Source organism: Lithobates pipiens, unplaced genomic scaffold, assembly GCF_037356315.1.
Source record: "Lithobates pipiens isolate NorthernLeopardFrog02 unplaced genomic scaffold, aLitPip1_a1.2 Scaffold_27, whole genome shotgun sequence".
Taxonomy (NCBI): Eukaryota; Metazoa; Chordata; class Amphibia; order Anura; family Ranidae; genus Lithobates; species Lithobates pipiens.
Window position 1 is genome coordinate 211,516,800 of NW_027507788.1, and position 26,764 is coordinate 211,543,563.

The 26,764-nt window shown below is 44.1% G+C and overlaps 1 protein-coding gene across 1 annotated transcript in view; it reads right to left on the bottom strand.

Annotated features, from left to right (window-relative positions):
- Positions 1–24,545, bottom strand: part of MMEL1 (membrane metalloendopeptidase like 1) — a 362,546-nt gene extending 338,001 nt beyond the window's left edge. Inside the window, exon 1 of the mRNA XM_077458217.1 lies at positions 24,236–24,545. The gene's annotated coding sequence lies outside the window, so the exon portion shown is untranslated. The remainder of the gene's footprint in view (positions 1–24,235) is intronic.
- Between the last annotated feature and the right edge of the window lie 2,219 nt (positions 24,546–26,764).

The window sequence follows — 26,764 nt, forward strand, 5'->3', positions numbered from 1 at the left end:
GGGGTTATGTTTGTGCTTTGCTTTCAAAGAGAATCATTAAAGTTTTGTCATACAAAAAACAGTATTGAAAAGCGATCCGGGAGGAATGGAGAAGATTCCCTCCTGCGATATTCACAGCGTCTATCATCACGCCGAACGGCTAGGCTCACCTGAATAGAGAGGGGTCAGATATGGAAGAAAAAATAAAATAAAAAGATCATTGTAACGCCGCACAAAGCCTTTTCTGTGCTGGAAAATGTGATACACTGGCAAGGGGACTTAAAGGAAAACTCCAGGCAGCTATAAAAGATACACTATATTACCAAAAGTATTGGGACACCTGCCTTTATACGCACATGAACTTTAATGGCATCCCAGTCTTAGTCCGTAGGGTTCAATATTGAGTTGGCCCACCCTTTGCAGCTATATTGCCCCGTACACATAATATAATGCCCCATTCGATATGAGATTGTTGTGGGAAATTACAACCGTGTGTAGGCTCCATCGGACGTTTTCCATCGGAATTTCCGACACACAAAATTTGAGATCTGGATCTCAAATTTTCCGACAACAAAATCCGTTGTTGGAAATTCCTATCATGTGTACACAATTCCAATGCACAAAGTTCCACGCATGCTCAGAATCAAGCAGAAGAGCCGCACTGGCTATTGAACTTCATTTTTCTCAGCTCGTCGTACGTGTTGTACATCACCGCGTTCTTGACGTTCGCAATTTCCAACCAACTTTGTGTGACCGTGTGTATGCAAGACAAGTTTGAGCCAACGATTGTCGGAAAAAATGTTGTTGTCGGAATGTTCGATCAATGTCCGATCGTGTGTATGGAGCATTACAACTTCAACTCTTCTGGGAAGGCTGTCCACAAGGTTTAGGAGTGTGTCTATGGGAATGTTTGACCATTTTTCCAGAAGTGCATTTGTGAGGTCAGGCACTGATGTTGGACGAGAAGGCCTGGCTCGCAGTGTCAGCTCTAATTCATCCCAAAGGTGTTCTATGGGGTTGAGGTCAGGACTCAGTCAGTCAAGTTCCTCCACCTCAAACTCACTCATCCATGTCTTTATGGACCTTGCTTTGTGCACTGGTCCAAATCATTTGGTGGAGGGGGGATTATAGTGTGGGGTTGTTTTTTCAGGGGTTGCCCTTGGCCCCTTAGTTCCAGTGAGGGGAACTCTTAAGGCGTCAGCATACCAAGACATTGTGGACAATTTAATGTTCCCAACTTTGTGGGAACAGTTTGGGGACGGCCCCTTCCTGTTCCAACGTGACTGCCCACCAGTGCACAAAGCAAGATCCATAAAGACATGGATGAGTGAGTTTGGGGTGGATGGTGTCAAGCGTGTGTCGCGGCAACCAGGTGAGGAGTACAAAGACAAGTGTGTCTTGTCTACAGTCAAGCATGGTGGTGGGAGTGTCATGGTCTGGGGCTGCATGAGTGCTGCCGGTGTTCTGCCTAATACAGTCCGGCCATCATATGCTGTCCGTTCCGTACTGCGCATGCGCAGTACGGAGCAGCCGAAGCTTCGGAAAAACTCCGAAGTTGAACGGCGCCTGCGCCGTGAGTGGAGGAGGTAGCCCCACTATCGAAGCGGACATAGGGTTAAGAATTTTAGAGGTCCCCTCGCGGGCGAGCTTTGCTCGCCACGCTTCGGGCTCGGCCTCGCTCCGCTCGGCTCTTTTTTATTCTAACTCTATGTCCACTTGGATGGTGGGGATAGAACCTGGACTCACGGCGCAGGCGCCGTTCGTCCTCGGCAATTTTCGGAATCTGTGTTCCTGCGTACTGCGCATGCGCAGTACGCAGGGGACAGCATCTGATGGGGGACGCTATTTTACAAGACACCGACACTGGGGAGCTACAGATCATTGAGGGAACCATGAATGCCAACATGTACTGTGACATACTGAAGCAGAGCATGATCCCCTCCCTTCGGAGACTGGGCCGCAGGACAGTGTTCCAACATGATAATGACCCCCAAACACACCTCCAAGACCACCACTGCCTTCCTAAGGAACCTGAGGGTAAAGGTGATGGACTGGCCAAGCATGTCTCCAGACCTAAATCCTATTGAGCATCTTTGAGAGGACAGCAAATTTACACCTTTATGCCACATACACATGATCGGAATTCTCATTGGAGCTCCTAGCTATGATGGTTTTCCCGTTGGAATTCCGACGGAATTTCGTTCAAACTGTCTTGCCTACACACGGTCACACCAAATTCCAACGGTCAATAACAACGCGACATACAACGCATTCAACGGCACTATAAAAGGGAAGTTTAATGCTTCCGACCATGCGTTGAATTGTTTCCCAAGCATGCATCGAAATTTTGTGTGTCGGAATTGCATACACACGATCAAAAAACCTGATAGAAAGGTTTTCCGTCGAAAAAATTAAGAACAGGCTCTCAATCTAAAGACCGTTGGAAATGCCAACAGAAAAAGACCGATGGGCATACACACGGTCGGAAAATCCGATTAAAAGTTCCCATCGGACTGTTTCCAATGGAAATTCCCTCCATGTGTGCGCGGCATTAGGCTTCATTCTCACGAGGCGGATCCGCTGCCTCGGAGTCTGCCTCTGTCTGCCAGCTCAGGGGGAGATCTCTCCGCCGGCGGCACGCTCCCGACCCAGTCTTTAGCTCCGTGACTGTGGCCGCGGGACCAGTGGACTTGATTGCCGCTGGTGTCCCGCGATCAGGTCACAGAGCTGAGAATGAGGAGAGGTCTGTGTAAACAAAGCTCTCCCCGTGCTTCCTACTGTGGCTGTCACCGATCGTCTCTTCCCTTTTATAGGGAAAGACAATCAGTGACGTCACATGCCAGGCCACGCCCCCTACAATAAAAAAAACACATAACGTCATACATAACACCTACACTGCCCCCTAGTGGTTAACTCCTTCACTGTCAGTGTCATTTACACAGGAATCAGTGCATTTAAATAGCACCAATTGCTGTATAAATGACAATGGTCCCAAAAATGTGTCAAAAATGTCCGATGTGTCCGCCATAATGTCGCAGTCACAATAAAAATCACTGATCGCCGCCATTACTAGTAAAAAAAATATATTAATAAAAATGCTATAAAACTATCCCCTATTTTGTAAACGCTATAACTTTTGTGCAAACCAATCAATAATCGCGAATTGCGATTTTTTTTACCAAAAATATGTAGAAGAATACGTATCGGCCTAAACTGAGGAAAAAAATGTTTTTTTTTATATATTTTTGGGGGATATTTATTACAGCAAAAAGTTTAAAATATTGCATTTTTTTTTTCAAAATTGTCGCTCTATTTTTGTTTATGGCGCAAAAAATAAAAACCGCAGGGGTGATCAAATACCACCAAAAGAAAGTTCTATTTTTGGGAAAAAAAGGACGCCAATTTTGTTTGGGAGCCACGTCGCAAGACCGCGCAATTGTCAGTTAAAGCGACGCAGTGCCGAATCGCAAAAAAGGGGCTTGGTCCTTTGGCTGCAAATTGGTCCGGGGCTTAAGTGGTTAAAGTAACACAGTGCTAAATTGCATAAAATGGCCAGATCGTGAAAGGTGTAAAAGCTTTCTGGAGGTCAAGTGGTTAATAAAATCTGCAGATATAAAAATATTGAAAAAACAACCAAAAAATAAACTAAAAAGTATTGAAAATGGCTTTATTTCTTAAGTATTTAATGAGTTTTTAGTGGTTAGGTTCACATATACTTTGCAGAACTTTATTTTTATCTTTTCAGAAACTCCTATTTTTTCAGCTAATAACCAGGAAAAGTCATTTTGAAGTGGAGTCATTTGTTAATCTACATTAACATCTCAGACTCCCAACATTAATTTCTCGGTGATGGTTTTATTTTCTAAGCTGAGATTATTCATGTCGCTTACATAAGAGTTTTACAGCCTGCGTGGGAAGAACGTGGGGGTCATTAAACGGAGAGTTACTGTGTCAGGAAGTTTCTTGGAAGTTCATTTTCTATTATAAGGCTCGTAGAGAGAATAGCAGCTTAAAGGGGACCTGTCAGAACAGAAATATGGCAGCTGTCACCGTTGACTTGTTTCTGGTGGCTCGGCACACGTCCTTGCATGGCCTCTCAACTTCCCACGTACGGTCCTGCCCTTTTCTACAACCAATCAGGATGATTTGTTCTATTAGTTAAAAATAAATAAAATAAAACGGCAAGTGCGAAGACAAGAGGAGCCAAAATAGAATACAAAACCAACAAGAAAATGTCCGTAGCACCAAGATTGTGCGCAAAAATGTAAAATATTTTTGCTATGAATGACCTGATATCGTACTAATGTGTAATGTGTATCGTGTATCGTGTAAGAAAAAACAAAAATGTCTCTCCCAACCAAAAAAACTCCTTCATAGATCTTGAAGATTCATCCATTCTGTTCAAGATCTTATCTTAGAACTTACCCCAGCAGACCCAGAGCAAAACTCTGTAGGCTTCCAGAGTTCTGTGAAAACTCTATGAATCCTTGCTGATTCATAGCCCTCCTTTGTCCCCAACACCTGTTGCCCCACCAGGTGTTCAAGCCCTCCTTTGTCCCCAACACCTGTTGCCCCAGCCCCCCAAATGTATATCACCTTCCAAATATCTTTTCAATTCTCCCTCCTCCTTCCTACCCCTACAGGCCCTCCTGTCTGCCCCCCAACACCAGTTTCTCCAGCCCCCTAAATCTATATCCCCTTTCCAATCCCCTTCCAATTCTCCATCTTCCTTTCCACCCCTACAGGACCTCCTGTCTGCCTCCCAACACCTGTTCTCCCAGCCCTCCAAATCTTCATCTCCTTTCCAGTTCCCTTACAATTCTCCCTCCTCCTCTCCACTCCTACAGGCCCTCCTGTCCCCCCAATACCAGTTCCCCCAGCCCCCAAATCTAAATCCCCCATCCACTCCCCTTCCGATTCTTCCTCTTCTTTCCCACCCCTACATGCCCTCCTGTCCTCCCAACACCTATTCCCCCAGCCCCCAAATCTATATCCCCTGTCCAATACCCTTCCAATTCTCCCTCCTCCTTTCCACCCCTACAGGCCCTCCTGTCCTCCCAACACCTATTCCCCTAGCACCCCAAATCTACATCCCCTTTCTAATCCCCTTACGATTCTCCCTCCTTCTTTCCACTCCTGCCCTCCTGTAATCCCCAATACCTGTTCCACCAGCCCCCAAATCTATACCCACTTTCCAATGCCCTTCTGATTCTTACTCTTCTTTACCACCCCTACAGGGCCTCCTATCCTCCCAAAATCTGTTCCCCCAGCCCTCAAATCTATATCCTCTGTCCAATCCCCTTCCAATTCTCCCTCCTTCTTTCCACCCCTACAGGCCCTCCTGTCCTCCCACCACCTGTTCCCCCAACCCCTCAAATCTATATCTCCTTTCCAATCCCCTTGAGCTAAGTCCTAAATAAAGAAGAAAAAATATGCAATCTCCCCTTTTCCCCCCAAAAAGTACTGTATCTATTTTATGAGTATTGTATATAATGCATGAAGGTAAAAAAAAAACCTTGAGCCTTTACAACCACTTTGACAATACTCTTTAGGATGATCCCCTTATTGACTGACAATAGGGAGACAAGCAACTCAGGGACTTGAAGCACAGGTACAGTCCCAGTCAGCAGCACTGGAGTAGATGTTCCAAGGGTTAAAAAAGCAACAGTCACTAGGATCTCACACTCCGACCTATACTCACAATGTCCTTGTGTACTTGGATTCCTTCCAATGCCGGCCAGACATTTCTCTTGTGAACCTCCAGGCAGTGCTGTATTTTGGCCTAGGCTGACAAGGCCCAGGCCTAGGACAGCACTTTGCTGGGGGCGGCAAAAAAAGCCACCCCCTTCACGAAAAAAACAGCCTCCCCCCGAGTCCCGGCTCCGCCTCCTGCACTAACAGTCCCCTGTGGCCGGGGGCTTGCTGTAGTGCCAGGGTTTTGGGGCTTACTTGGCAGGGACTGGCACCCCCATAAAGTAGGCCAGACCGGCTGCACTTCATGCAATGGGCAGAGGTGAAGCCTAATGCTCCACCTACCGTCCTCTGTGGCATCCTAACTTCCTCCCGTCTTGGGTGCAGTAGAGGAGGATGAGAGGAACTCCCCCAGACCTGAAACATCCCATAAAACAGTCAGAAATTCTCATCGTGCAGCCAGTGTGCTGTTCTCCTCCTTGGTCTCTATGGGGTCTGAAACTCAGAGCTATGCTAAGGTTGAGTGCCATGCTGCAGCTGTCTGTGTTTATTGTACAGTTCAGGCAATGGGGGAAAGTTTTTCTGTCCTAAGCAAATGGGTATCAGTGCCTTACCCAATGTTAGACTAGTCCCACCTGCAGCGCAGAGCTACATTTACATATAGAACTCATCGCTGCTTGAACATGGTATGTGTGCTTACCTACAGATCTACAATTTATAATTTTTCATGGTCTATTTCCCAGATTAATGCTGAGATGTTCTGCAGTGACTTCCCAAGGCACTGGTAGGCTGCATTGGTGGGCACTGGTGGGGCTGCACTGATGGGCGCTGGTGAGGCTGCACTGATGGGAACTGGTGAGGCTGCACTGATGGGCACTGGTGAGGCTGCATTGATGGGCACTGATCACTCTCCATTTGGGCACTGGTGAGGCTGCATTGATGGGCACTGATGAGGCTGCGCTGATGGGCACTGGTGAAGCTGCATTGATGGGCACTGATCAGGCTGCATTGATGGGCACTGGTGAGGCTGCATTGATGGGCACTGGTGAGGCTGCATTGATGGGCATAGTGAGGCTGCATTGATGGGCACTGATCAGGCTGCATTGATGGGCACTGATGAGGCACAGGTGACAGGGCGGGTCTTAAATAAGAAGGGGTGGGTCATATTTAAATTAGGGGGTGCATGAGTTTAGTAAGGCAGCACAAAACCTAAATACACCACTGCCTCCAGGCCAGATCCTCAGTAGACATGTGCAGAAGGGAAAAATGTATTTGGTTTTGGATAGGTTCGCTATGTTACCAATTTAATTTAGTTGATTCGTTTTGGAATTTGTTTAATTTAGTTAAATTTTGTTCTGTATATTCATTTTTCAAATTCAAACTTTTTGTAACAATTTTAATTTGGACCGGTCGAAAAATTATCGATCAATTCGAATTCTGTGTGAAAATAGCTGGTTGTTAGGGACTGGCTTGGAAAGCGGGCCGCCATGCCCTTAACAATCAATGAATCATCAACTGTCCTCGGCCTTCCCTGCTTAGAGCTGAAATGTAAGCAAAAGAATGCCGGCAATAGAATTTTTTTCTTGAAAAACGGCGTGGGGTCCCCCCATAATCCAACCAGACCCTTATCCAAGCATGTAGCCTGGCAGTGCAGGAAAAGGGGAGGCGAGTGAGCGCCCCACCCCTTCCTGCACCATGGCCACATGACCTCAATATGGGGGGGTGCTTTAAGGCTTTTCCCCACCCCCAAAGGACCTTTTCTCTAAGTTGACAACCCTGGGCAATGGTTGTGGGGGTCTACAGGCAGGGGGCTTATCAGTAACTGGAAGCCCCCTTTAACAGTTCCCAACCCCCCCCCCCCCATGTGAATGAGTATAGGGTACAAAGTAACCCCACCCATTCACAAAAAAGTGCAAAAAGTATGTAACCTGCTTCTCCGCCCGCTCCTTAACAACCAGAAAAATTTGGAATTAGTTAGAAAACGAATATACAAAATTAAATTAAAGGAATTTCAACAAAATTCGTTACAATATTTTTCATTCCAAAAATGTGTCCGAATTTATATTCGGAATGAAATGAATTGCACATGTCTAATCCTCATTTGAAATGGCCTCAGCTCCTTTCAGAAAGTAGGTCCTCCAGCTCTACCTGAGCTGGGACCTCAATACACTCCTGCAGACTTCAGCTTCTCTGCCCAGAAGGGCAGCAGCTCTTCAGGCTGGGGTCTTCTCCTCCTGAACATGGACCCTGCTATTCCAGGCTATTTATGCACTCATCGGCCACCTACTGGGCATCTCCACCCAGGGATTGCCGGAGACCACATAAATAGGGTGTCTCTTCCAACCTACTACATTCTAGAATCCACTAGAAGGCAGGGGGAAGCCATTGAGCCAGCATCCAATGAGACCCAAAACGGCCAAAAATAATCACACACCACTCCATTGATTACAGAGAAGCTAAAAAAAAAAAACGAAATGTACCTTAACCTCCCTAACAACCTATTCTAGAGGGGTGCTGCATATGTCACTCATTAGGATGTGGTGCCCCTATATGTGGTGCCAGTGATTCCTCATTCCAATTGAAGCTGCCATAGTTGGCACCATTGGCAAACCCGTCTTGCAAATTGCCATGTTTGGAGAGCATGTAGAAGCGAAGAGGCTTCAAAGAGGCTGCTGGAGATCAGCCACAGAAAAAAGAAAGAAAGAAGGTGAACACAAGTGACAATAGTTTATGATGCGCGGTGCTTTAGCAAACTAAATGCCATTCAGTTGGGTTTGCATCTTTTTTTTTTTTTTTTTAATTCACACATAACTGAACTCTATCCTATCTCTCAGCAGCAGATGCTCTCCTGGTATTGGATTTTCTGCCATATAAGTGACAGCATCGATATCAGCATAAGAGCTGTGTCAATGGCAGCAATAATCCCCGTTTCATTATAGACTGAGTGTTGCTAAAATAATACGCAGGACTAAAAATAGCCTGACATTATTCCAATAGAGGTGTAGACGTGAAATGACAGAACGAATATGGAAGGACTGAATTCATTATAATAATCCTTGTCTGAGGGATGGAATCTATAAGGAGAAGGAAAGGAAGCAAGTGTTAACCACAGCTACCCCTTGCCATGGAATCTAATGTAGAAGATACAGTACATTGGAGGACAAACATGGTTGTAGAAGATGAATCCTTCATGGGGCCACCACTAGAGGGAGCCTGTGGGAAATGGGGCTGAATGAGGAAGGGTAGAAGATACAGAAAATTGAAGGACAACCATGGTTGTAGAAGGTGGATCCTTCATGGGGCCACCACTAGAGGGAGCCTGTGGGAAATGGGGCTGAATGAGAAAGGGTAGAAAAACCGATAAATTGGAGGACATCCATGGTTGTAGAAGACGGATCTTTCGTGGGGCCACCACTAGAGGGAGCCTGTGGGAAATGGGGCTGAATGAGGAAGGGTAGAAGATACAGTTCATTGGAGGACAACCATGGTTGTAGAAGATGGATCCTTCATGGGGCCACCACTAGAGGGAGCCTGTGGGAAATGGGGCTGAATGAGGAAGGGTAGAAGATACAGAAAATTGGAGGACAACCATGGTTGTAGAAGATGGATCCTTCATGGGGCCACCACTAGAGGGAGCCTGTGGGAAATGGGGCTGAATGAGGAAGGGTAGAAGATACAGTACATTGGAGGACAACCATGGTTGTAGAAGATGTATCTTTCGTGGGGCCACCACTAGAGGGAGCCTGTGGGAAATGGGGCTGAATGAGGAAGGGTAGAAGATACAGTACATTGGAGGACAACCATGGTTGTAGAAGATGGATCCTTCATGGGGCCACCACTAGAGGGAGCCTTTGGGAAATAGGGCTGAATGAGGAAGGGTAGAAGATACACTAAATTGGAGGACAACCATGGTTGTAGAAGGTGGATCCTTAATGGGGCCACCACTAGAGGGAGCCAGTGGGAAATGAGGTTGAATGAGGAAGGGCAGAAGACCCAGTAAATTGGAGGACAACCATTGTTGTAGAAGATGGATCCTTCATGGGGCCACCACTAGAGGGAGTTGGTGGGAAATGGGGCTGAATGAGGAAGGGTAGAAGACCCAGTAAATTGGAGGATGACCATGGTTGTAGAAGGTGGATCCTTTATGGAGCCACCACTAGCGGGAGCCTGTGGGAAATGGGGCTGAATAAGGAAGGACACCACTAGTGTAGCGCTACCCTTTGCTGGGGCTGCTGATTTAAAGCCACAGGTTCTATTCCTGCTAGTGCAGCAGCCAGGCAAACAGCAGCTTCGCGCTATGACTCCAGAAACCACAGCCCATAAGGGAAAACAAAGAGAAGTGGGGTTGGGACTTTACATAAGGCATATTGGTGTATGTAATAACGTATGGAATAAAAATGAGTAGATTGAATGTCACAATCCCCTAGGGGTAATTCATAATAGTAATAAGCATACTAAAACCGATAACGGTGAAACAGCTACCCCACGCTATTGGAATTTAATGCAGAAGATACAGTACATTGGAAGACAATCATGGTTGTAGAAGATGGGTCCTTCACAGGGCCACCACTAGAGGGAGCCTGTTGGAAATGGGGCTGAATGAGGAAGGGTAGAAGATACAGTACATTGTGGGACAGCCATGGTTGAAGAAGATGGATCCTTCATGGGGCCACCACTAGAGGGAGCCTGTGGCAATGGGGCTGAATGAGGAAGGGAAGAAGATACAGTACATTGGAGGACAACCACAGTTGTAGAAGATGGATCCTTCATGGGGCCACCACTAGAGGGAGCTTGTGGGAAATGGGGCTGAATGAGGAAGGGTAGAAGATACAGTACATTGGAGGACAGCCATGGTTGTAGAAGATGGATCCTTCATGGGGCTACCATTAAAGGGAGCCTGTGGCAAATGGGGCTGAATGAGAATGGGAAGAAGATACAGTACATTGGAGGACAACCACGGTTGTAGAAGATGGATCCGTCATGGGGCCGCCACTAGAGGGAGCTTGTGGGAAATGGGGCTAAATGAGGATACAGTACATTGGAGGACAACCATGGTTGTAGAAGATGGATCCTTCATGGGGCCACCACTAGAGGGAGCCTGTGGGAAATGGGGCTGAATGAGGAAGGGTAGAAGATACAGTAAATTGGAGGATAACTATGGTTGTAGAAGGTGGATCCTTCATGGGGCCACCACTAGAGGGAGCCTGTGGGAAATGAGGCTGAATGAGGAAGGGTAGAAGACCCAGTAAATTGGAGGACAATCATGGTTGTAGAAGATGGATCCTTCATGGGGCCACCACTAGAGGGAGCCTGTGGGAAATGGGGCTGAATGAGGAAGGGTAGAAGATACAGTAGCTTGGAGGATAACCATGGTTGTAGAAGGTGGATCCTTTATGGAGCCATCACTAGAGGGAGCCTGTGGGAAATGGGACTGAATGAGGAAGGACACCACCAGTGTAGCACTACTCTTTGCTGGGGCTGCTGATTTAAAGCCACAGGTTCTATTCCTGCTAGTGCAGCATCCAGGCAAACAGCAGCTTCACGTTTTGACTCCAGAAACCACAGCCCATAAGGGAAAACAAAGAGAAGTGGGGTTGGGACTTTACATAAGGCATGTTGGTGTATGTAATAACGTATGGAATAAAAATGAGTAGATTGAATGTCACAACCCCCTAGGGGTAATTCATAATAGTAATAAGCATAATAAAACGGATAATCTTGGTTGTCGAAGATGGATCCTTCACAGGGCCACCACTAGAAGGAGCCTGTTGGAAATGGGGCTGAATGAGGATGGGTAGAAGATACAGTACATTGGAGGAAAACCATGGTTGTAGAATATGGATCCTTCATGGGGCCACCACTAGAGGGAGCCTGTGGGAAATGGGGCTGAATGAGAAAGGGTAGAAGATACAGTACATTGGAGGACCACCATGGTTGTAGAAGATGGATCCTTCATGGGACCACCATTAAAGGGAGCCTGTGGGAAATGGAGCTGAATGAGGAAGGGTAGGAGATACAGTACATTGGAGGACAACCATGGTTGTAGAAGATGGATCCTTCATGGGACCACCACTAGAGGGAGCCTGTCGAAATGGGGGTGAATGAGGAAGGGTAGAAGATACAGGACATTGGAGGACAACCATGGTTGTGGAAGATGGATCCTTCATGGGACCACCACTAGAGGGAGCCTGTCGAAATGGGGATGAATGAGGAAGGGTAGAAGATACAGTAAATCGGAGGATAACCATGGTTGTAGAAGATGGATCCTTCATGGGGCTGAATAAGGAAGGACACCACCAGTGCAGCGCTACCCTCTGCTAATTTAAAGCCACAGTTTCTATCCCTGCTAGTGCAGCAGCCAGGCAAATAGAAGCTTCCTGCTTTGACTCCAGAAACCACAGCCCATAAGGGAAAACAAAGAGAATTGGGGTTAGGACTTTACATAAGGCCTGTTGGTGTATGTAATAATGTGTGAAATAAAAATGAGTAAATTGAATGTCACAATCCCCTAGGGGTAATTCATAATCGTAATAAACATAATAAAACCGATAACGAAACATTTATGATACAGAATGTAGTCATAAAGAATCAATATATATAATAATAATAATAATACATTTAATAGAAAAGCATGATTTGTGACAAACAAAATAAATGATAAACAATTACATACAGATAATTGATACATGATTTACATGATATGTGAAATTGATAAGAGTTGTAATATGATATGGTTATCAGGGCGAACGTATACTGGGCACCCATAGATGAACTCTCAACGCGTTTCATGGCCTGTTGCCAATCATCAGGAGTTGTATGCATAAATGAGCTAAAAAGTAATAGATAATAGGGGATTGTGACAATCAATTTACTTATTTTTATTCCATACATTATTACACACACCAACATGCCTCATGTAAAGTCCCAACCCCACTTCTCTTTGTTTTTGCATGACATTAAGGCTCCGTTCACACAGGGGCGACTTGTCCAGGTGACTTAGCCGCCTGACAAGTCGCGCTCCGTTCTGTACTATGGAACCGTTCTAATAGGAGCGACTCAAGTCGCTCCGACTTAGAAAAAAGGTTCCTGTACTACTTTTGGGGCGACTTCAGACGACTTGCATTGACTTCTATACAGAAGTCGTTTTGCAAGTCGCCGCTGAAGTCGTTTGCAGGTCGCGTCTGTGAGTCGTGCTGCAAGTCGTGCCGCCCCTGTGTGAACAGGCTCTTAGAGATGGAGGTATGCTGATGTTGTTGCTATAGGTTGAGACAGGTCACATTAATTTTTAATTCACAGCTCATAAGGGTTGCCTTTTTAACCCCTTCCCACCCGGTCATATTACGTCCTTCAGAAACTGAAGGGATCACGGTAAAGCTCCTATGATGTAGGCTCTATACCATGTGATCAGCTGTGTCCAATCACAGCTGATTGCGGTGTAAATAGGAAGTTCCGGTTATCGGCATTCCTCTCCTCACGTGCTGTCAGCTGATAAGCGACTTTCCTCACAGGGGAGATCAGTGATGCCCATCAGTGATGCCTGTCGATGCCCACCAGTGATGCCAAAACCCCACCCCACCACTGCTCACCCATAGCTAAAGTCTCGGGTGGGCCAAAACCTTTAACCACTTAAGGACTAGCCTCATTTTGGAATTTAGGTGATTACATGTATAAAACAGTTTTTTTTGCTAGAAAAACATTATATATTGTTTTTTTTCTAACACCCTAGAGAATAAAATGGCGGCCGTTGCAATACTTATTTTCACACCGTATTTGCGCAGCGGTCTTACAATCGCACTTTTTGGGGAAAAAATTCTTTATTTTTTTAAATAAAAAAATAAGACAACAGTAAATTTCATCCAATTGTTTTTTATATTGTGAAAGATAATGTTACGCCGAGTCAATTGATACCCAACATGTCACACTTCAAAACTGCGCCCGCTCGTGGAATGGCGTCAAACTTTTACCCTCAAAAATCTCCATAGGCGACGTTTAAAAAATTCTACAGGTTGCATGTTTTGCGTTATAGAGGAGGTCCAGGGCGAGAATTATTGCTCTTGCTCTACCGATCACGGCGATACCTCACATGTGTGGTTTGACCACTGTTTTCATATGCGGGCGCTACTCACGTATGCGCTCGCTTCTGCGCGCGAGCTCGTCGGGATGGGGCGCTTTAAAAAAAAAAAATTATTTTTCTTATTTATTGTACTTTCATTTATTAAAAAAAAAATTATGTCACTTTTATTCCTATTACAAGGAATGTAAATATCCCTTGTAATAGAAAAAAGTATGACAGGTCCTCTTAAATATGAGATCCGGGGTCAAAAAGTCCTCCGATCTCATATTTGGACTAAAATTTTAAAAAAAATTGTCATTTGAAAAAATTACAACAGGAAAATGTTCTTTTAAGAGGTATGGGGGGAAGTGACGTTGTGACGTTGCTTCCGCCCTCCTATGGTATAGAGATGAGTGGGGACCATCTTAGCCTCACTCACCTCCATATCCAGGACATGACAGGTCTTGATCGCCTCTGCCGCTACCAAAGGCTCCGGTAAGCGGCGGGAGGGGGGGGGTGGCACCTCTCCCGCCACCGATAACGGTGATCTTGCGGCGAATCCGCCGCAGAGACCACCATTATCGTAAATACAACCGCCTCCTGTAAAGATGGATATTTCAGTTTTGGCAGCAGCTTCTGCCGTTTAACGAGATATCCCTCTTCAAAAAGTGCCAACGTGTATGTACAGGAGCCGGTCGGTAAGTGGTTAATATCATTTAAGAAATGGTGAGATAAGGCAGAATTCAATGGATAGAAGAAGAAGCAGACATTAACCACTTGCTGACTGCCCTATATCATTTTTACTGCTGCAGAGCAACAGCCTTGTGCAGGATGACATGTATATAGGCGATTCTGCACTACCACCTGCAGGGGGCGTGTGCTGCCAGTGGGCCTCTTGTGCGGTGGTTTTTCCCGGCAGAAGCTGATCTGCGAGTGCCAGGCACTCCCTGTCCTCCGGCACCCTCCAATCGTCGGTAAACATCACAGAATGGGTATCTGCCTATGTAAACAAGGCAGATCCCCGTTCTGACAGGGAAGGAAGGGATGGTTTCTGTGTCCCTGCCAAGAGGGAATATAATTCATCCCTTCCCCTAGTAAACGCAACACATACAGTACACAAAAACACTGGCTAGGCACACAGTTAACCCTTTGGGCTCCTTAGATGTTAAACCCCCATCCCAGCCATTAGTACAGTGACAGTGCATATTTTTAGCACTGGAATTTTTTTTGTAGAACGGCAACTTAACCACTTGGGATCCGCGCTATTGCAAAATGACGGCAATAGCGCGGACCCACATTTTCGGGACTACGTCTATTGACGTAGTCCCGGTTACGAGCGGCCTGCGCGGCCCCTGAGGGGCGCGCGCGGCGCGCTCTGTGATCGGCGAGTCCGTGAGACTCGCCTGATCACCGATCCGTGTAAGGGGTCGATCCCGACCCCTTATCACGTGATCAGCTGTCAGCCAATGACAGCTGATCATGTGATAAAACGGAGCCGGTAATCGGCTAGTATTCAGTCCCGATCACGGCCAGCAATTTAAACGGACACCTGCCCCCTGCCAGTGCCCACCTGCCACCCGCAGTGCCATCCTGAAATAAAGTAAGTGCCCCCCTGTCAGTGCCACCCAGCAGTGCCCATAGTGCCCACAGTGCCACCCAGCAGTGCCCACAGTGCCACCCACAGTGCCACCCAGCAGTGCCACCCACAGTGCCACCCACAGTGCCACCCAAAATCTGCCTCAGGTGCTGCACCCCAGTGCCGCCCATCAGTGCCCAGCAGTGCCGCCCATCAGTGCCCAGCAGTGCCGCCCATCAGTGCCCAGCAGTGCCACCTATCAGAGCCACCTATCAGTGCCACCTATCAGTGCCCATCAGTCCCATCTATCTGTGGTACCTATCAGTGCCCATCCGTGCCACCCATCCGTGCCACTTATCCGTGCCACCCATCCGTGCCATCTTATCTGTGCCCATCTTTGCCCATCAGTGCCGCCTTATCTGTGCCCATCGGTGCCGCCTTATCTGTGCCTATTAGTGCCGCCTTAACTATGCCTATCAGTGCCCACCAGTGCAGCCTATCAGTGCCCACCAATGCAGCCCATCAGTGCCCACCAATGCAGCCTATCAGTGCCGCCTAATCAGCGCACTTCAATGAAGGAGAAAAATGACCTGTTTGCAAAATTTTATAACAAACTATTAAAACATGATTTTTTTTTTTTTTTTTTTGCATCTTTTTTTGTTTGTTTAGCAAAAAATAAAACTCCGAGCTGTAATTAAATACCACCAAAAGAAAGCTCTATTTGTGGGAAAAAAATGATAAAAATTTCATTTGGGTACAGTGTTGTATGCCCGCGCAATTGTCACTCAAAGTGCATCAGCGCTGAAAGCTGAAAATTGGTCTGGGACTGAGGGGGGTTTAAGTGCCCAGTAAGCAAGTGGTTAAAGAGGGATTCCACCTACAAAAAAAATATTAAAAGCCAGCAGCTATAAATACTACAGCTGCTGGCTTTTAATAAATGGACACTCACCTGTCCCAGGATCCAGCGATGTCGGCAGCCGAGGCCGATCGATCGCTCGGCTCTCGGCTGCTGCTGCCACCATTCTCGGGGAGGAAATCAGGAAGTGAAGCGTTGCGGCTTCATTTCCCGGTTCCCTACTGCACATGCGAGTCACGCAGCGCAATGGGAATGGTCCGCGCTGTCTCTGGGACCCGTGTATGTCCCAGCAGACAGTGCGCCGAGACAGGAAACAGCACAGAATCCCGTGGGAGTCTATGTCCGGAAGTGGCTGCAAATACCTGTCTTAGACAGGTATCTGCACCCCCCCTCCCCCCTGAACGGTGCAAACTGTGACACCGGAGGGGGGGAGGGTATCCGATGAGCGGAAGTTCCACGTTAGGGTGGAATCTCGCTTTAATGCTTCTAAAGTTTCTAAGATAAACATACTAAGAGCTGGGGTTTTTTTGGAGTCGAGGACTAATCTGGCAGACTTATCCTTCTGGTGTTGGTTTTTAAACTGGAATATTTCGAAATGCTAATTCAGCGATTTACTATAAAGTGTGACGATGTGAAAATTGTCTACAAATTATTGCATACATATGTAATGTTGTAGATACCTACCCTGTCTTTTCTAATATATTTTTATAGAATAGGAATCTATAATTCTATAATCCGTAATTCCTATCCTAATCTCCTATTCCTCCCTGAGAAAGGATGTACGCACACTCCGAAACGCGTAGGGAGCATGAGCATTCCATATTACTGTATGTACATTGTTGTTAAACGCTATAGATGCAATTCGAAGGTCACATGTTATATGAGTATTATGTTTTTATGTATACAACCAATAAAATATATTTGTACTAAGCTACTATTTTATTTTCTATGTGCCTAAAAAGTCCACCACTAGGGGTTTTTTTTTTGTTTTGTTTTTTTGCTTTTGGATATTTTTAGCACTGATCACTGTATTAATGTCACTGACTCCCAAAAAGTGTCAAAAGTGTCAGATTGTCCACTGCAAAAAAATCGCAGTCGTGCTATAAGTCGCTGATCGCCGCTATTATTAGTATAGACAATTTTTTTTTTTAAATAAAAATTCCATGAATACATCCCATAGTTTGTAGATGCTGTAACGTTCGCGTGAACCAATCAATGTACACTTGGGATTTTTTTCACCAAAAAATATGTAGCTGAATACATATTTTCTTAAATTTATGAACAAATTTTATTTTTTATATTTTTTTATTAAATATATATATTATAGCAGAAAGTAAAAAATATTGTTTTTTTTTTTCAAAATTGTCCATTTTTTTTTTTTTGTTTAAAGCGGGAAAAATGAAAACCGCAGAAGTGATCAAAAAAACACCAAAAGAAAGCTCCATTTGTGGGGAAAAAAGGACATACATTTTATTTGGGTACGACCGCACAATTTTCAGTTTAAATAACTGTATAAAAATGGCCTGGTCATGAAGGGGGTAAATCTTTCCGGAGGTCAAGTGGTTAAAAGGATGATAATAAATACATAACCTGAATATTTTTATGTTTCATGTATTTTTATGTTTCATATATATTTTATGTTTCAGGAAGACAGCAAAGAAACTAGTAGCTATATAAATTATAATGTGAATGATAAAATAATAATAATAATAATAATAATAATAATAATAATAATAATAATAAATAATAATAATAATATTAATAATAATAATAATAATAATAATATTAATAATAATATAATATATAATACACACACATATATACACAAATATAAAATGTAATGAAAAATGCAGTACAAGAACATTAATCCTCATATTCACCAGAGATCCACCAACGTCCAAAAAGTGTTCTATCCAGTGGATTGCATTTAAAGGTGCAAAACCCTGAATTGCGCATGTGAACCTTTAAAACACTCTTCTTCAGATTCTGATCTTTTCCATACCTTAAAGTGATAATAAACACACACTGTGTCATTTATCTTAATTAAGAAAAAAAAAAAAAGTACCTTTTTCCTAATGGATCTACACCGGTCACATGACTCAGCTCTCTCTTAAGCCTGTCTTCGGGGAAAAAGCAGCAGGAGGCGCTTTTAGTCCTCTGCTGCTGGTCACATGTTCAAAAAAAAAAATATGTTTTGGAATCCAGAGTAAAAATAAAATAATTCATATCAATAAACTTTTTTTTAAATTGTTATACAAATCTATATTTAAAAAGCAATCTTTATTATTTTTTTGGCAATAACATGGTGCGGGAGGATTTCTGCCAGTCACAGACTGTGTCACACCCTTACAGAATAAGAGGGAGGTGAAGCCTCCATCAATCTATATGTAATATCCCGCCCCCCCCCCCCCCATTGTGTTTAGCTGGTTAGTGGGTATGGAGGAGGGAGGGAGTGGGCTGTCACTGTGTATATGCCCACATGTGTGACTCTATAGTCACATGGGCTGCTCAGATGTGATAGGGAGGGAATGCTTAGCATTGAAACTCACTGAAAACTGAGCATGTGCCGAGAACCCCGGGCAGAGGGACAGCGGGTCCCTGCTGGGCCAAGTTCCAGGGCTCAGGTAAGTAAAATGGAGGGGGGAGGGGTCACTGCCAGGTGTTCTTTCCCCTTAATGCATAGGATGCATTAAGGTGTAAAAACACAAAGGGTTACAACCCCTTTAGTGGGTTACATAAAAAGACTAAACTCACCACCGCAGTTCCAGCAACCTTTAATAACAAGCATAAAAGTCATAGTTATATTGTAAGTCAGGCTGAAAAAAAAAATGACACAAGTGCATCTAATTCAACCAATCAGGGTGACGGAAAACTGCAAACGCTAAATAAATACATTCGGTAACATAAAAGGAAAATTATAAATATGCTCAAATGAAATAATAATATAGTATGCAACGAAATAGAAATAGGTCTGTGTAATTGACGAGATAAAAAAACAGCAAAGTTCAGCGGTGTGCGCCATACCGTAACCCATAGCAACCATATTTCAGCCAGTGCTAAGCATCACTTGCTCCAGGTGAGATTAGACTCCACACTGCCTAGACACATCTCAGGTGCTGGCTCAGCTCATCTCCACCAAAGCAACCAAAGTAACTACCCACACAACATTATATAGAAGCAATTCATCTCATATGATCGTATTTTAGGCAGCAGTCCAATCAGATAACAGATTATTTATTACATACATTTATTTAGCATCAACTATTTACATACCATTTATTTTGTTCTTGCCCCAAAAGAGCTTATGATCTAAGGTCCTTATATCTCATCAGTCCCTGCCCCCAAGGAACTTACAATCTAAGGTCCCTATCTCTCATCAGTCCCTGCCCCCAAGGAACTTACAATCTAAGGTCCTTGTCTCTCATCAGTCCCTGCCCCAAGGAACTTACAATCTAAGGTCCCTATCTGTCATCAGTCCCTGCCCCCAAAGAACTTACAATCTAAGGTCCTTGTCTCTCATCAGTCCCTGCCCCAAGGAACTTACAATTTAAGGTCCTTATCTCTCATCAGTCCCTGCCCCCAAGGAACTTACAATCTAAGGTCCCTATCTCTCATCAGTCCCTGCCCCCAAGGAACTTACAATCTAAGGTCCTTGTCTCTCATCAGTCCCTGCCCCCCAAGGAACTTACAATCTAAGGTCCCTGTCTCTCATCAGTCCCTGCCCCAAGGAACTTACACTCTAAGGTCCCTATCTCTCAACTGTCCCTTCCTTCAAGGAGTTTAGGATCTAAGGTCTCTATCTCACATCAGTCCCTTACCTCAAGGAGTTTAGGATCTAAGGTCCCTATCTCTCAACCCTTCCCCTCAAGGAGCTTACAATCTGTCCCTACCGCATCATATTTTTCATCAGTACCTGCCCTCATGAGCTTATGATCTAAGGTCCCTATCTCTCATCATCCCCTGCCCTCAAGGAGCTTATGATCTGAAGTCCCTACCTCATCTATATATCTGCCCTCAAGGAACTTATGATCTACGGTCCATATCTCTCATCAGTTCCTGCCCTCAAGGAGCTTACGATCTAAGGTCCCTATCTCTATTCAGTCACTGCCCTCAAGGAGCTTACAGTCTAAGGTACTTATCACACATCGGTCCCCATCCTCAAGGAGCTTACCATCTAATGTTGCTATCTATCATCAGTCTGTGCTCTCAAGGTGCTTACCTTCTAAACACCCTATCTCACATTAGGCCCTGCCTACAAGGAGTTTATGATCTCAAGTCCCTATCTCATCAGCCCCTCCACTCAAGGAGCTTATGATCTGAAGTCCCTACCTCATCTATATCTCGGCCCTCAAGGAGCTTATGATCTACGGTCCATATCTCTCATCAGTTCACACATCCGTCCCCGTCTATCCCCATCCTCAAGGAGCTTACCATCTAAGGTTCCTATCTATCATTAGTCCATGCTCTCAAGGTGCTTACCTTCTAAACACACTATCTCACATTAGTCCCTGCCTACAAGGAGTTTATGAGCTGAAGTCCCTACCTCATCTACGTCCCTGCCCTCAAGGACCTCATGATCTATGGTCCATATCTTTCATCAGTCCCTACAATCATGAAGCTTATGATCTAAGGTCCTTATCTCTCATCACACCCTACCCTCAAGGAGCTTACGATCTAAGGTCCCTATCTCCATTCAGACACTGCCCTCAATGAGCTTTCACACATCCATCCAAGTCCTCAAGGAGCTTACCATCTAAGGTTCCTATCTATCATCAGTCCATGCTCTCAAGGTGCTTAACTTCTAAGCTCCCTAGTTCACATCAGTCCCTGCCTACGAGGAGCTTATGATCTATGGTCCATATCTTTCATCAGTTCCTACCATCATGAAGCTTATGATCTAAGGTCTTTATCTCTCATCACTCCCTACCCTCAAGAAACCTATGATCTAAGGTCCCTATCTCTCATAAGTCTTTTCCCACAGGGAATTTATGGTCTAAGGTCTTTACCTCTCATCAGCCCCTGTCTAATTAGTCTCTAACCCCAAAGAGTTTATGATCTAAGGTTCCTATCAGTTCCTGCCCTCAAGGAAATTACAGTCTTAGGTTCCCACCTATCCCTGCCCTTGAGGAGCTTAAAATCTAAGGCCCTTCCCTCACATCAGTCCCTGCCTTCAATGAGCTTAAAATCTAAGGTCCCTATTACACATCAATACTTGCACTCAAGGAAATTACCATCTAAGGTCCCTATCTGCCATGGGTCTCTGCTCTTGTGGAGATTAAAGGGGTTGTAAACCCTCATGTTTTTCACCTTAATGCATCCTATGCATTAAGGTGAAAAAACTTCTGTCACTGACCGGCTCCCTAGCCCCCCCCATTTTACTCACCTGAGTCCTGTATTCCCCTGTTGGCGACCCGCTCTTCCCCTCTGCCCGTTGTCTCGGCTCTCGATTTGAGAGATTGATAGCAGTGCTGCCATTGGCTCCCGCTGCTGTCAATAAAACCCAATGACTCGGGTGCCAGGGGGGTGGGCCAAGTCCTACATTCGGCATCTATGGACACCGAATGCTGGACTTTGGAGCACTCCTGCAATGTAACCCCCCCTGGAAAACGCTTCTCCTAGGGGGTTATAAGATGTGGGGAGGAGCTACCTGCGCCACCGGGGGACCCCAGAAGTCGAGGATCGGGGCCACTCTGTGCAAAACAAACTGCACAGTGGAGGTAAGTATGATATGTCATTTAAAAAAAAACAAAAAAACGAAGCCTTACAATCACTTTAAAATCCAAGGTCCTTCTCTCACATCAGTCCCTGCCCTCAAGGGGCTTAAAATCTAAGGTCCCTGTCTCTTATCAGTTCCTACCCTCAAGGAACCCACAGTCTAAGGTTTCTATTAAACATCAGTCACTGTCCCCAAGGAACTTACAATTTAAGGTCCCTATCTCACATCAGTCCTTGTCTCTCAGGGAGCTTATGATTTAAGGTCCCTATCGCACATCAGTCAAGTCAGTCCCAGTCCCTGCCCCCAAAGAACTTACAATCAAAGGTCCTTATCTCTCATCAGTCCCTGCCCCCAAGGAACTTACAATCTAAGGTCCTTATCACTCATCAGTGCCTGCCCCCAAGGATCTTACAATCTAAAGTCCATATCTCACATCAGTCCCTGCCCCTCAGGGAGCTTATGATTTAAGATCCCTATCTCACATCAGTCACATCAGTCCCAGTCCCTGCCCCCAAGGAACTTACAATCTAAGGTACCTATCTCTCATCAGTTCCTGCCCCCAAGGAACTTACAATCTAAGGTCCCTATCTCTCATCAGTTCCTGCCACTAAGGAACTTACAATCTAAGCTGCCATCTTTCATCAGTTCCTGCCCTCAAGGAACTTACAATCTAAGGTGCCTATCTCTCATCAGTCCCTGCCCCCAAGAAACTTACACTCTAAGCTGCCATCTTTCATCAGTTCCTGCCCCCAAGGAACTTACAATCTAAGGTCCTTATCACTCATCAGTGCCTGCCCCCAAGGAACTTACAATCTAAATTCCATATCTCACATCAGTCCCTGCCCCTCAGGGAGCTTATGATTTAAGATCCATATCTCACATCAGTCACGTCAGTCCCAGTCCCTGCCCCAAGAAACTTACAATCTAAGGTCCTTATCTCTCATCAATCCCTGCCCCCAAGGAACTTATAATCTAAGGTCCATATCTCATAATCAGTCCCTACCCCTCGGAGAGCTTATGATTTAAGGTCCCTATCTCACATCAGTCCTTGCCCCTCAGGGAGTATATGATTTAAGATCCCAATATCACATCAGTCCCACCAGTCCCAGTCCCTGCCCCCAGGGAACTTCCAATCTAAGGTCCTTATCTCACATAAGTCACTGCCCCCAAGGAACTTACAATTTAAAGTCCCTATCTCACATCGGTCCCTGCCCCTCAGGGAGTATATGATTTAAGATCCCTATCTCACATCAGTCACATCAGTCCCAGTCCCTGCCCCCAAGGAACTTACAATCTAAGGTACCTATCTCTCATCAGTTCCTGCCCCCAAGGAACTTACAATCTAAGGTCCCTATCTCTCATCAGTTCCTGCCACTAAGGAACTTACAATCTAAGCTGCCATCTTTCATCAGTTCCTGCCCTCAAGGAACTTACAATCTAAGGTGCCTATCTCTCATCAGTCCCTGCCCCCAAGAAACTTACAATCTAAGCTGCCATCTTTCATCAGTTCCTGCCCCCAAGGAACTTACAATCTAAGGTCCCTATCTCTCATCAGTCCCTGCCCCCAACAAACTTACAATCTAAGGTCCCTATCTCTCATCAGTCCCTGCCCCCAAGGAACTTACAATCTAAGGTCCTTATCTCTCATCAGTCCCTGCCCCCAAGGAACTTACAATCTAAGGTCCCTATCTCTCATCAGTCCCTGCCCCCAAGGAACTTACAATCTAAGGTCCCTATCTCTCATCAGTCCCTGCCCCCAAGGAACTTACAATCTAAGGTCCCTATCTCTCATCAGTCCCTGCCCCCAAGAAACTTACAATCTAAGGTCCTTATCTCTCATCAGTCCCTGCCCCCAAGGAACTTACAATCTAAGGTTCCTATCTCTCAAGTGACTTACAATCTAAGATTCCTATCCCACATACTACGACCAATTAAGACTGGAGCCAATTACCCTACAATCATGTTTCTGGATTGTGGGGTAAATCGGAGTACCCGGAGGAAACCCATGTAAGCCCTGAGAAAACATGCAAACTCCACGCAGATCGTGCCCAAGCTACTGTGCTGACTTGATTGGCTGCTCCAGGGGGGCGCTTTTCTATAAATGACGGCCATTTGTGCCTAGACTCCATTTACAAAGCTTTAAATAAAAGGGTTCCTATATTAGCCTTGTAACTGTCAATTTCTCATTGAAACTCACAGGCTGAAAATAACTGTCACTTTTTTTTTGTTTTCTTTTTTCCAATAAGGAGCCTTATTATGGCGATTTAGCTTTGTGAAGGGTGTGCATCTCCCGGGGGAGGGGTGCATGAATGTGGATTTAAAGTATATCTGGCAGCGATCAGTTCCATTTCCACGCCGTCTTACCTGTCGGTTTGGAAGGGAGCTCTCTGCAGCTGCAGGCAGGTGCTCAGCTGGTGTCCGGACGCGGGAGATCCTCCGGAAATATTTACATTTTTGTTCAGCAGAATACGAGCTTCATTAGCAGCGGCGGCTCTCAGAACGATCAGCTTCTCCCAGCGAGATGAACGCTCACCAACTGCTCAGACTGAACGACTGTTTTTTTTTTTTTTTCTGTCCTCGGAAGGTCTGGCAATCTCATCACACTCAGGTGCCGTACACTACCCAATGAATTCTGTGCGCTGATAATATACCAGCCGGGGGTATTGTTACATTAACCCTTCCTGGACCGGCTCAACCCTGAGAAACCCGCATCTATCATAACGCACCGATGCTCTTTTATTACATAAGGTGGCAGCCTTAGCCGGCATTCGCTGCATGCGACCTTTGAGATGGGACAGGTTGCCATCCTGGGGAGGGGGGGGGGGGGGGGTCATCCGCAGCTCGTTAATTTGCTCCTTTAAAATATAAATCCAATCATTAAAATCTCATATAAGGTTTAACATGTATCATTTCAAAAGTTGTTTAGAATATATTATTTTTTTAATATGCAGATTTAATTAACCCTTTTTTTTTTTTAAAGTATCTTTTTTTATTTTTAACACGTTAACCACTTCAGCTCCAGAAGATTTACCTTTTTTTTAATATGCAGATTTAATTAACCCTTTTTTTTTATTTTTATTTTTTTTAAAGTATCTTTTTTTTTTTTTAACACGTTAACCACTTCAGCTCCAGAAGGTTTACCTTTTTTTTAATATGCAGATTTAATTAACCCTTTTTTTTTATTTTTATTTTTTTTAAAGTATCTTTTTTTTTTTTTTTTACACGTTAACCACTTCAGCTCCAGAAGGTTTACCTTTTTTTTTAATATGCAGATTTAATTAACCCTTTTTTTTTAATTTTTAATTTTTTTTTAAAGTATCTTTTTTTTTTTTACACGTTAACCACTTCAGCTCCAGAAGGTTTACCTTTTTTTTAATATGCAGATTTAATTAACCCTTTTTTTAAATTTTTTTTTTTTTTTTTAAAGTATCTTTTTTTTTTTAACACGTTAACCACTTCAGCTCCAGAAGGTTTACCCCCCCCCCCCCCCCCCCACCGGCCCCTTCATGACCAGGCCTTTTTTTTGCGATATGACACTGCGTTACTTTAACTGACAATTGAGCGGTCGTGCAACGCTGTACCCAAATAAAATATGTGTCCTCCACCACCCCCCCCCCCCCACAAAAAGAGCTTTCCCTTGGTAGCATTCGATCACCTCTGCGGTTTTTATTATTTGCGCTATAAACAAGAAAAGACAGACAATTTTGAAAAAAAAAAAGATTTTTTTTACTTTCTGCTATAATATATATCCAATAAAAAAAATGTAAAAAATGTAATTTGTTCATAAATTTAGGAAAATTTATGTCCTTTTTTCCCCACAAATGGAGCTTTCTTTTGGTGGCATTTGATCACCTCTGCGGTCTTTATTTTTTGCACTATTAACAAAAAAAGACAGACAATTATGAAAAAAAAAAAAAAGATTTAGTTACTTTCTGCTATAATACATATCCAATAAAAAAAAAAAGTAAAAAAATCAAATTTGTTTATAAATTTAGGAAAATTTATGTCCTTTTTTCCTACAAATGGAGCTTTCTTTTAGTGGCATTTGATCATTTCTGCGGTTTTTATTTTTTGCACTATAAACAAAAAAAGACAGACAATTTTGAAAAAAAAAATAGATTTTTTTTTTACTTTCTGCTATAATACTTATCCAATAAAAAATAAAAAAATAAAATCAATTTTTTTCATAAATTTAGGGAAATATGTATTCAGCTACATATTTTTGTTAAAAAAAAAATCCCAAGTGTATATTGATTGGTTCACCTGAACGTTACAGCGTCTACAAACTATGGGATGTATTCATGGAATTTTTTTTTTCTGCTACAAAACATATCTAATAAATTTTTTTTAAAAACTGTTGTAACTTTTCTAAACAATTTTTAACACATGTTCAACCACTTCAGCTCCGGAAGGTTTATCCCCCTTTATGACCAGGCCATTTTTTGCGATACGGCACTGCATAACTGACAGTTGCGTGGCCGTTGCGATGCTGTACCCAAAATAAAATTAATGTCCTTTCTTTTGGTGGTATTTGATCACCTCTGCGGTATTTATTTTTTGTGCAATAAACAAAATAAGACCAACAATTAAAAAAAAAAAAAATGTTTTTTACTTTCTACTATAAAACATATCCAATCAAAAAAAAAATGTAAAAATTCAAATTTTTTTTTCATCAATTTAGACCAAGATGTATTCTGCTACATATTTTTTGGTAAAAAAATCCCAGTAAGCGTATATTAATTGGTTTGCACAAAAGTTATTGTGTCTACAAACTATGGGATATTTTTATGGAATTTGTATATATTTTACTAGCGACTTATAGCGGGACTGCGACATTGCAACAAATCAAGCCCTAAGTGACACTTTTAAAAAATTTGGGGGACCAGTGACAAC